Source organism: Carassius carassius, chromosome 32 (genome assembly GCF_963082965.1).
Source record: "Carassius carassius chromosome 32, fCarCar2.1, whole genome shotgun sequence".
NCBI classification, from domain to species: Eukaryota; Metazoa; Chordata; class Actinopteri; order Cypriniformes; family Cyprinidae; genus Carassius; species Carassius carassius.
The window spans coordinates 19,028,899-19,039,393 of record NC_081786.1 but is presented as its reverse complement, the minus strand read 5'-3'; positions in this window follow the sequence as shown (position 1 = coordinate 19,039,393).

Sequence of the window (10,495 nt, the reverse complement as noted above, 5' to 3'; positions counted from 1 at the left end):
AGCAGATGTTGGTCAAGTTCTGAACAATTAAATGGAAGTGTATGATGATCAATCTGTGTTTTTGTAAAAAAAAAAAAAAAGTAAAAAAGTGTTACTTAAAAAAATATATTGTTGTTATTTATTCACCCTTATATAATTTTTTACTTTTTTTTTTCAAAGTAAATAACTTTTTTTTTTTTTTTTTTTTTTCAAAACCATACATTTGAAAGTATTATACAGTAAATTTAATCTGATGTTAAATCATTTTACATTTACATGTAAGGTAAGGTTAGGTTATTTATAGTTATAGTAAGTTTTTTTTCCAGAATGGAGAATAAGATTGTCGATGAATAATGAACTCAGTTTTAGCTTGTTCTCCTCAAAAATGGAGAAAATGGATACTGGCCTAAAAAGATTTAAAATGGCTTTCGTGACATTTTTTAGGTTGTTGTTTTTGTTTGAAGCTCAAAAGTGTTAGTCCCTATGAACTGTTGTGGTATGGAAAAGACCTACATTAAATTTCTTCAAAATCTCTCTTTTAGTGTTGAAAAAATAACATGCATGTTGGTTTGAAATGACATGTGGATGATCTTTTTAACATTTATGTTTGAGTAAAATAATTTTTTAAAGACCAGTCTAACCAAGTACATTGCAAAAAAAATGGCCCTGCATTACACACATTACTGCATGGCCTACATATTGAATCAATAGGTTTAAAAACCTTATGCAATTCAATTCAATTACCCAGCGGAAGAAATTCTCTTTTAATATTATAAAGGTTTGAACCTACAGTAGCCCAAGAAAGAATATGCTGAATGTCTGCTGCCTTCCCGAGCTCTATGATCATCTGTAATCAACCTGAATTTAAGGTGTTGGAGCGTCTCATTTCCTATGTGAGCTCAACGCTGACTGCCGCTGCGCAGCAAGTGTGGTAAGAGAATCTAATTTTGATTAATCTGCTCATTTCCTTATGTCTGTCGGACATGAGGCAGAAAGGGGGGACCAGAGAGGACAGGAAAAGATTAAATCAACCCCTCTCCTCTCCTCTCCTCTCCTCTCCTCTCCTCTCCTCTCCTCTCCTCTCACACAATTCCCCTACCACACCTCTCCTCATTCTCTTTCTACTGAAATTATTACATTACCCTTCCACAGAGTGACCATTAGCTCAAAACAGGGTCTGTCAGGCCCCGCAAAGCTGCCGTTATTTTGGATTATAGAGTAGTTAGAGCTTGTTGGAACATAACAGCAGGACAGCTGAGGCACTCAACTCTGGCACCGAGTATGAGGTAGTGCTGATGAAAAGTGCTTTTTTTCCTTGATTTTTTTTTTCTTCCAAGAGAGGAGCAGAGGTGGATTTTAATTCTCCAGATCACTGAGAAGCGCTTTCATATGCATGATAACATACACGTTCCACTGGCTGTCACCTCACATGTCCCCTGTAGGTCACATCTGTTATTTATACTGTGTGGAGGTCTACTGGAATCACTTTTTTAACTATGTTAAAATGTTTTAATAAATAAAGAGGTGCATTCTTTGCAGTACAACTGCAACAACATCTCTGCATGTGGGTCATGTATGTATAAATTATATATATTATATGTATACTGTGTATACATACTGTGTGTGTGTGTGTGTATATATATATATATATATATATATATATATATATATATAATACACACACACACACACACACACACACACACACACACACATATGTATGTGTGTATCAGAACACACACATCTATCTATCTATCTATCTATCTATCTATCTATCTATCTATCTATCTATCTATCTATCTATCTATCTATCTATCTATCTATCTATCTATCTATCTATCTTCAAACCTTTTCTATCTATCTATCTATCTATCTATCTATCTATCTATCTATCTATCTATCTATCTATCTATCTATCTATCTATCTATCTATCTATCTATCTATCTATCTATCTGTCTGTCTGTCTGTCTGTCTGTCTGTCTGTCTGTCTGTCTGTCTGTCTGTCTGTCTGTCTGTCTGTCTGTCTATCTATGCACAATTTTCTAAAAGAGGTATACATTTTGTAATTTTCCCTGCAGGAGACATAATACTTAATAAGTGTCTCTCTAGGACATTTGAAAATAATATCTAATTCAATAGTGAGGAAATCAGGTCTCGAACCGGATGAGCATCAGCCTTACGTAATCGTAGTTTGAGATAATCTTATTTTACACATTACATTTGCCCATTTATGAAAATAAAACAGTGAGTCACTGGCTCCAGACAACACTGTTGGTCAGATTTGGGAATATCTCGTTTGTTCTTATTCCATTCCCTTGTGTCTTGGCAGATCTCAGTATTAAATGGATAGAAAATGAGCATTAAATCACACTGCTGTGAACCATTATGCTCAGTTGTTGCATTCTGGGAAACTAAGAGCACAGAAGTGGTCTGAGGGATGAGCGCAGTGTTGACTTCATTTCTGTCTTCCTCAGTGTGTATTGATCCACTGTAATACAGGTTTAGTTGGACCTGTTCTGAGTCCTCTCAGCAAACATGATCGGTCAATAGCGCCCCACAGGCTTGAACTGCAAAAACCCAATCCATGTTACATTTCACTGCCCTTTGGCGCATTTGCTTTGTTCATAATGTCAAGCTTTAGCTATGTCAATTTTGCAACTGATAAAACCATATATGTTTGTTCAGACAGTGTAGAGTAGACAATCAGTCCAAATGTTTGGGGTTGGTTTTAAAAAGTTTTTCTATTTTAATATGGTTAGAAATTATTATTATTATTATTATTATATTTTTTTTTGCGATTTCGAGTCTTCAGTGTCACATGATCCTTCAGAAATCATTCTAATACACTGAAGTTACTTACGGTAAGACACATTTATTATTATCAGTGTTGCAAACAGTATTAATGCTGATTCATATTTTTGTGGAAACGGGGATATATTTTTTTAGGCTTCTCTGCGGAAACGTTCTAAAAAACAACATTTATTTTAAATAGAAATATTTTTCAACATTGTAAATGTATTTACTGTTACTTTTGATAAATTTAAGGTGAATTTGGTATTGAAATGATATTGTATACAGTGCATCAGTTGCTATCCTAATAATAAGAGAGATTTACTTTTTTTTTCTTTTATTAGTTAGTTATTAAGGTAAACATTTTAATGGTTTATTTGGCCTTTTTTCTTTATTTCTTTCGTTTTTAATTTTGAAGTACTCATCTTAATACATACCCTAGCCAAAGTGTCCTTATACATTTCATTATACTCTTTAAATATGCTGAAACAAGTTTAAAATGATCTGTGATTAACAACATTACCTTGACCAAAGGTGCTGTTCAATAAATTACTATTTTTTAATAACACAAAAAATGTATAAATGGATGAAAGATTTTTTCCCTCTTTCCTTGTGCTTTGAAAAATTGACCTGTTGTCTAAACTATTTTTTTTCTTTTTCTTTTTTCATGGGAATTCACAATTTGGGTAATTTATAACTTAAACTGTAGGTGCAGGTAAAATCTTTTTTCCTGTGTTCAGTGTTGGTTTCATAAGAATATTATTTTTCATATTTGGCTGAGGCAGGCTGAATGTATATGTCACTCAGGGGAAACGTCTGAACTCACTAATTCCAGGAGTTTTACTTTTCAAAACAAATCAATATGACCTCCACAAAATGTATTGGGATAATCAATCATTCAAGAGCTCAGACTGTTTTAAAATTCTGTCTTCTGTCAGCAAGAGTTGACAGATTATATTACCATCCACAGCAACTCATCTCATGTGGAATAGACAAGACCAGTGGACTGTTGCTGTCAACCCACTAACACTAATTAAATGCACCCACATGACACGTGCTTGTGAATGAATCTGTTCTAATAGCATTTAAGACAAATCAATACTCTAATCATTTTATTACTTTAACAGAGGGAAATTTAATGTGGATTTTCAATATGTGTCTCTGTGAGTAATCAACGTGCAACTGGCACTTTAATATCTTTGACTGCTGAGTAAATGGCAGTTGTTGTGCAATCAGATCTTAAGAGCTCAAGGAAGCTTCCTCAACTCAAAAAAACACCCAATGACAAAAAGGTCAATACTGGAAAATTAAACTAAAAGAAGCGCGACCCACAGTTCAGAACCACCGCTGTAGCATTCAGTAGCATAACACCTCAAAACATTCATGTTTTGACATTTTGTAAGGTCAAGCTGTTGACTGGAAATTTAATCACTTGAAAATGTAAAATAAATAAAGCAGTTGTTGAATAATTTGTAAAGGTGTTTCTTTGAATGTCTTATTCTCATGCTGTTTGCATGATAATGATAAATGGTTCTAATAGACGGAAAACGTGTTCCGAGTTGTCAGGCTGAGGAGAATTTCACACACGCAAACACGGCTGTCCAACAATAATGTAAGAGCCATGAAAATAGCCCCTACTAAATTACGCTGCTCCCCTTCCAGGATGGTAAACCATCTCCTGGTCGGTAGAGTTTTCAAATCAATCAGACGCAGTTCAGCATCAAAACAGCATTACTTATCTGCAGCTCTTGATTTCCAATCCATCTGTCAGCCTGCCTCAAATGAGGAATTTCATTACTTTGAACAAGTTGTAGGGGGTGATTGAGGTGGGGGGCAGAAAACATAGATCATGTTATTGTAGGTTGATCTTGTACAGCGATTGGGCAGGCCTCACTGACTTCTGAGGGCTGAATGAGTGGGTTTCAGAGCTAATGGTGTAGCTAAAAGAAGGTGTGGTCTGGTCAGATGCGGCGTGTGTGTGTGTGTGGTCCGCTTTCCGTCACTCCTGCAGTTTGTCATGACCTCAGAGCTGTAAGTCATTCTGGCAGCTCGGGTAGTTTGACATAATTGAGATATTTGGCAAATATTTCTTTCAGAGAAAGAAGGAAATATGGTCCGTGGCCAAGGCACCATGGCCTGCCATAGAGCTGAGTGAAATCTTGCTTTATAAGCTCTATTTTGGCATAGTAGTCTGGACTGACTGCTTTGATGGAGGACTTTCACCAGTGTAGTGTAGATATATTGGAGGGAAAAGGCTTGTTCTCTGTTCTTCAAAAAAGAGTTTGTTTATTTCACATTGTAAATATCGTAAGTGAAGAATTATGGCATTTTTATTAATGATATATTTTAATTTGTAATATATATTTTATATACAGTTTATATACACACACATTACTGGTCAAAAGTTTGCATTAATTAAAACAGTGTTACAAATTAAAATTACTGTTTTATATTTTAAATGTAATTTATTACTGTGACACAAAGCTGAATTTTCAGCATCATAACTCCAGTCTTCAGTGTCGCATGATCCTTCAGAAATCATTCAAATATACAGATTTTGTGCTCAAGAGATGTTTGTATAATTATTATTTATTTTGAAAATAGTTGTTGCTGCTTATTATTTTTGTGGAAACTAGATGCACTACATTTCAAAATTAGTCTCTTTTTATTTAGAAGAAGAAGAAAAGGGAAATACTTAAGCAATGATTTATTAAACTGATCATAAAGACATTCATTGCAAAGGCAAGTCTATATTTAAAAAATATTTCTATTTCAAGTTTTTTTTTTTTTACTTTCTATTCATTAAATAAAAAAATCTATCAAAATATTAAGAAGTGAAAATTGTTTTCAGTACAGATGATGATACGAATAGGTAGAAATTATTTGTTCATGTTTCATTCCGCTGAAAATTCAGTTTTGTGTGTATTTATAAATTTATATGAATATATAAACAAGCACAGTATTATTACAATTGCAATTGGATTTCATTAAATATAGGAATAAAGTTCAAATTTGTAATCAGAGCCATGGCATAACAATTGTTGTGCCGTGATGCTCATGTGGGGACTTGAGCTTGAATTTAGCACGCAACATTCTCTGATCCTGCACTTTTTCTTCGTATCAGTTTATCTTCTTACTATATGAAATTCAATTTTTTAAAAAGTTTCAGATATCTAGATACCTCTAATACAAAGCATCCAACTGTCTGCATTGTGGAGCACCAGCTTTCATAATGTGATTCTAATTGAACCCTTTTGAATGTTCTTGAGTGGTGGCAGTCTGATTTTAAAGCATTTGACAAGTGTACAATGACTAAAGGGTTGTCTGCTAATTATTCATGTCATTTCAGTGGATTGAAGCCCAAATTGAACAGTGTGTCCCTTTAAATCCATCACTGTAATAAAAGCGAATAGTTAATGACTATAACATGGCACTAAATTATTCATCCAGAGAGGTAATGAAAATATGTTAATTAGACGACTGCTATTAAAGATGGAGTATATCACCATCTCCAACTCAACATGAAGTAATTATTTAAAGATATTCTGATTTTGAAATATTAGCGGTCAAGGGTGTCATGCACATTTTTGTAGCGATAGCGCCAGATCTTTGCAAACCAGTTTTGGACATGTGCATGAGTGATTTCAGCCAATGCACTTTAAACACATAGTGTGTGTGCGTGCCGTATGCATGCAAATTAATTATGAAAGATAAAACTAATTTTATTTTCTTAATTGCAGAATACACATTTGAATGCGCACAAAGCTTCTGTTAATGGGCCTGAAAACATCATGCACAAAAATCAGTGACATTTTGTACAATCTCCACATCTATTCCGGAATGTTTCATAAGAAACCTCTTGTCCCAAGCTCTCATTCAGCTGAAACAGATTATGCAAAGGAAATCACACGCTCTTCATTTTTTTCACCTCTCCATTTTTATGACTTGTCCTTCGGGCAACAGAGGTCTATTCTGGAACTTCATGAACAGCCCACAGTCAGAAGCGGTCCCTCTTTGTCCTGTCCCTAAGTGCTTTGGCTAAAGACAGTCTCTGTCGATTCCCTCAGCTGACGAGATTGAATTCATTCCCATGGTGCTGATAACTCCAGCCTGCATGCGACCTCATGGTTCAGATTACAAGCGGGGGATTCATTCCTTGTGTGTTCTGTCAGTCAACTCAGCATCAATTGCAGCAGTAAGCAGCGTGTGGAGGGGAGAATAGATGCTATCAGGCAGAGGCCAGCTGCTATTAGACTGAGATTCTGTGCTCGTGCAGTGAGAGTTTCACCAAAAATGAATTTACTCACCCTTATATCCTTCCAAACCATTATGAGTTTCATTCATAAGTTGAACATAAAAGAAGATAATTTTAAGAATGCTGGTAATCAAATTGTCAAATTGTAAATTTAACATGAATGGGTTTTTTACACAGGTTTGGAATTACATTAGGGTGAGTCAGGGTGCGTTCACACTTGGTATGTTTGGTTAGATTAAAACGAACCCTGGTGCGATTGCTCTGTTTGTACAGTTCGTTTGAGCATGTGTGACTCTGCCATGCCTGCCATGCCTGGTGCGCAGCAAACAAGTGGACCGAGAATGCTGAAAAGATGGGTCTAGGTCCGTTTCCAAAAGAACTCTGGTGCGGTTTAAATGATATACGTATGAATGCAACACAGACCAAGTACTTACAAACGAACCAAAAACTAACAAGATGTGATGCTATGCGACATAATTAATGACACGGTGTAACCAAAACAAAATGAGCAAAGGCCAAACGTGGAGCAACATTGAGGTAAAGTACCTTTTATGAGCTCCTTGTGAGTTTGCAGTTGGTGAAAATAAAATTCTATTTACACGCAAGAATGAGTGCACTTAGTTCAGCAGAGGGCATTAAGTGTGTACGATTTAAAGCGGCACTGACTAGACCGATCGGTTAATGGGTGCTTTGATATCATACTGTCAGGTAGGACTTGGGATACATATGTGAAGGTGAATTCAGAAAGGTGTTTATTATTAAGAGTTCAAGTGCTCAGTGTATCTTCGGTTCTTAGTGCACAGTGAAGTTCCGTTCTTCCAGTGCAGGCAGTTTGGTATTCATATGGAACGGGGAATCGCACAGGTGAGTTAGTTTGGATTGCAGATGTCAAAGCCGCAGTTATTGATTGCTCACTAATATCCGCTTCCTTCTCATAAGCCAAAGACAGTACCAACTCGGAGTAGTCATGGGAGAATACAGCGACCATCGAATCACTTGGTGTTGCACGGTGATCCACGGTCCTGGGAACAGCAGAACAATAACACAGGTTAGCGTAACACTGAGGTGAGTATACGTTACGTCTGGCTTGGAGGAGTTTGGAGACAAATCTGAGGAGATCGTTCCTGTTGGAGGCTTGACGGGGAACTGAGGTGCCCTTGATTGGTTCCGTGATGCGTAGCAGGTGTGGCTAGTTAATAATCAGGTGACTTTGAGCATTAGTGATTGGTGGGGTCCAGGCTTGCCAGATCCCTGACACATACTACCTCAGTGCTGCTTTAAGTCTAACGCATCTTTCGTTTGGGATGTTCGGGGAGTTCCGTCCCGATATATACGTCATTCAAGCTGATCAATCAGGCTGTGAGCATATCACTATGCCTTTAGAAAAATGCCAATGTGAATGCTAAGCGGACCAGGTTTTCGGTCCGGACCAAATGAACCAAACAAACCGAACTATAAGTGTGAACACACCCTAAATGATGACGATATAATGTAAACATTGATGGTGAGTGATAGAGACAGTATGCATACCCTTACCTGAATAACTATTGGAATGTCCTCCTCAACTCCGGTGATTCAGCCTCAGTTAACTCATGAAATTTTAAGCCAGTAATTTTGAACTTCTGTTAAACCTAATTTTGCATGATCTGAAAGCAATTCAAGCTAATTGTTTATGTGATTTTTGTATTAGGCCTATTATGGATCCAAAACTTTGTTGTCCTGCTATTAGACATTAAATTACATTTCCCTTATCGTCAAAAATCTTGAGATTCCTTTTGCCATAAAACAATATGTTTAATTGTTCAGATAATCTCTGGTTGTAACATTCAAGCCTGATAAGCATGCTGTGAGGAAGGAAACATGATGTGATGTTTTATCAGCTCCTTATCTCACAATGTAATCATGCTAATATCTGCAGATCAGTGTGCGTCGCAGGGGGAAACGGATAGTGCTGAGTAATGTCTCCTCTCAGTCTGTGCTGCCCATGCTAGCACTGATGTAACCGTGCCAGTAACCAAGTCTGCAGTCTCAGATATTAAGTCTGGGAGTGCACTGCCAAACACTAGTCCCTCTGCCTTGTTTTTGAGACTCGTAGACAGTGGCAACCGTTCTTCTTTTCATATCTTCTGCTAACCTAGGACCACATCTTACAGTCTTTCTAGCAGAAATGAGACTCAAGCTTTGGCAGAATTGTTGGATGAGCGAGTAGTTGGTTCCAAGGCTTGAGGCTTCAGTTACAAATGTGCATTAGCTGATAAATCATATTACTGTACTTCATCATACTGTCATTCCTCTGGAATCATAAACCCTGTAATACCATCATGATGACATGTATGCTTATCTCATGAGCTTGCACATTTTAATAAGTGCTGTGAAGTCTCACAAGCCTCCGCTGTTTCTCAGAAAGTTGCCATTTTTCCATTAAGCTCACTTATTTTAATACTTCATGGTGAATTATGTCATGCACTGTAATGAATAAAGACAGCAACCAGGAGCTCGAAACCACTGTCAGGTGAAAGAAATAATAGCTCAGACATTGACAGGTAATATTACCTTTCAGCAAAGATTGTCCAGAGCCTTGGAGTGAGGGGACACAGAGATCCGATTAGACTGATTACCTCATCATTGTTTAGAGAGGTGGGAAGACAGTGAACTTTATTTTACTGGATGACTGCAGGCACTGTGATGGAAGGCTAATCAATTGATAGGTTACGCAACTAATACGAGTGCTGCACTAAAGCTGTGAGTGACTCTGAGTAGGATTACCGTGGACCCAATGGACTGAATGACTGAGAACTAATAGCTACTGGGGCCATGACACTGATATCTGCTTCTCAGAGAATCTGAATGCCAGACATTTCAAGCAGGCTTGTAGAGCTGGATTTGTCTAGGATTTCAGATTATAGCATATGTTGTAACACATCATTCTAGTCAACTGGACATGTTTCTCTTTGTTTCTCTGACGTTTCAGCGCTCATACAAGATGCTTCACCAGTTGTGGATGGCTGGTGGGGATTCCTTTGCATTTATCCTTGTTGGACGAAGTACAAGCAACACTCTTGAGAAGACTTTGAAAGAAAAGGATCACAGGTTTAGAGTGAAGTTTAGATTTTAAATAAGGATAGACTGTTTCAGAGTGAAGGAGGCTGTTGATGACCCTGTTTACACTCTCACACTTAGGTGATCCAATCACAGGTTTCCAGCCAAGACAACCATTTGCACCTAATAGTAATTTGCATCTCAAATGCATTTTCACTGACCACCAGTGTTTTGGGCATCTGTATGTATGCCAAGGGTGTCCAGTCTTATTTCTTGATGACCACTTTTCAATTTAGCTCCAGTCCTAGTTAAACACACCTGAAACAGCTAATCAGTGTCTTCAGAATTCCAACAGGTGACCATTCGTCCACATGCAAACGCAGCACCAGGTCAATGAAATAGAGCATTTTTGAAATCTCCTGCCAGGGTGA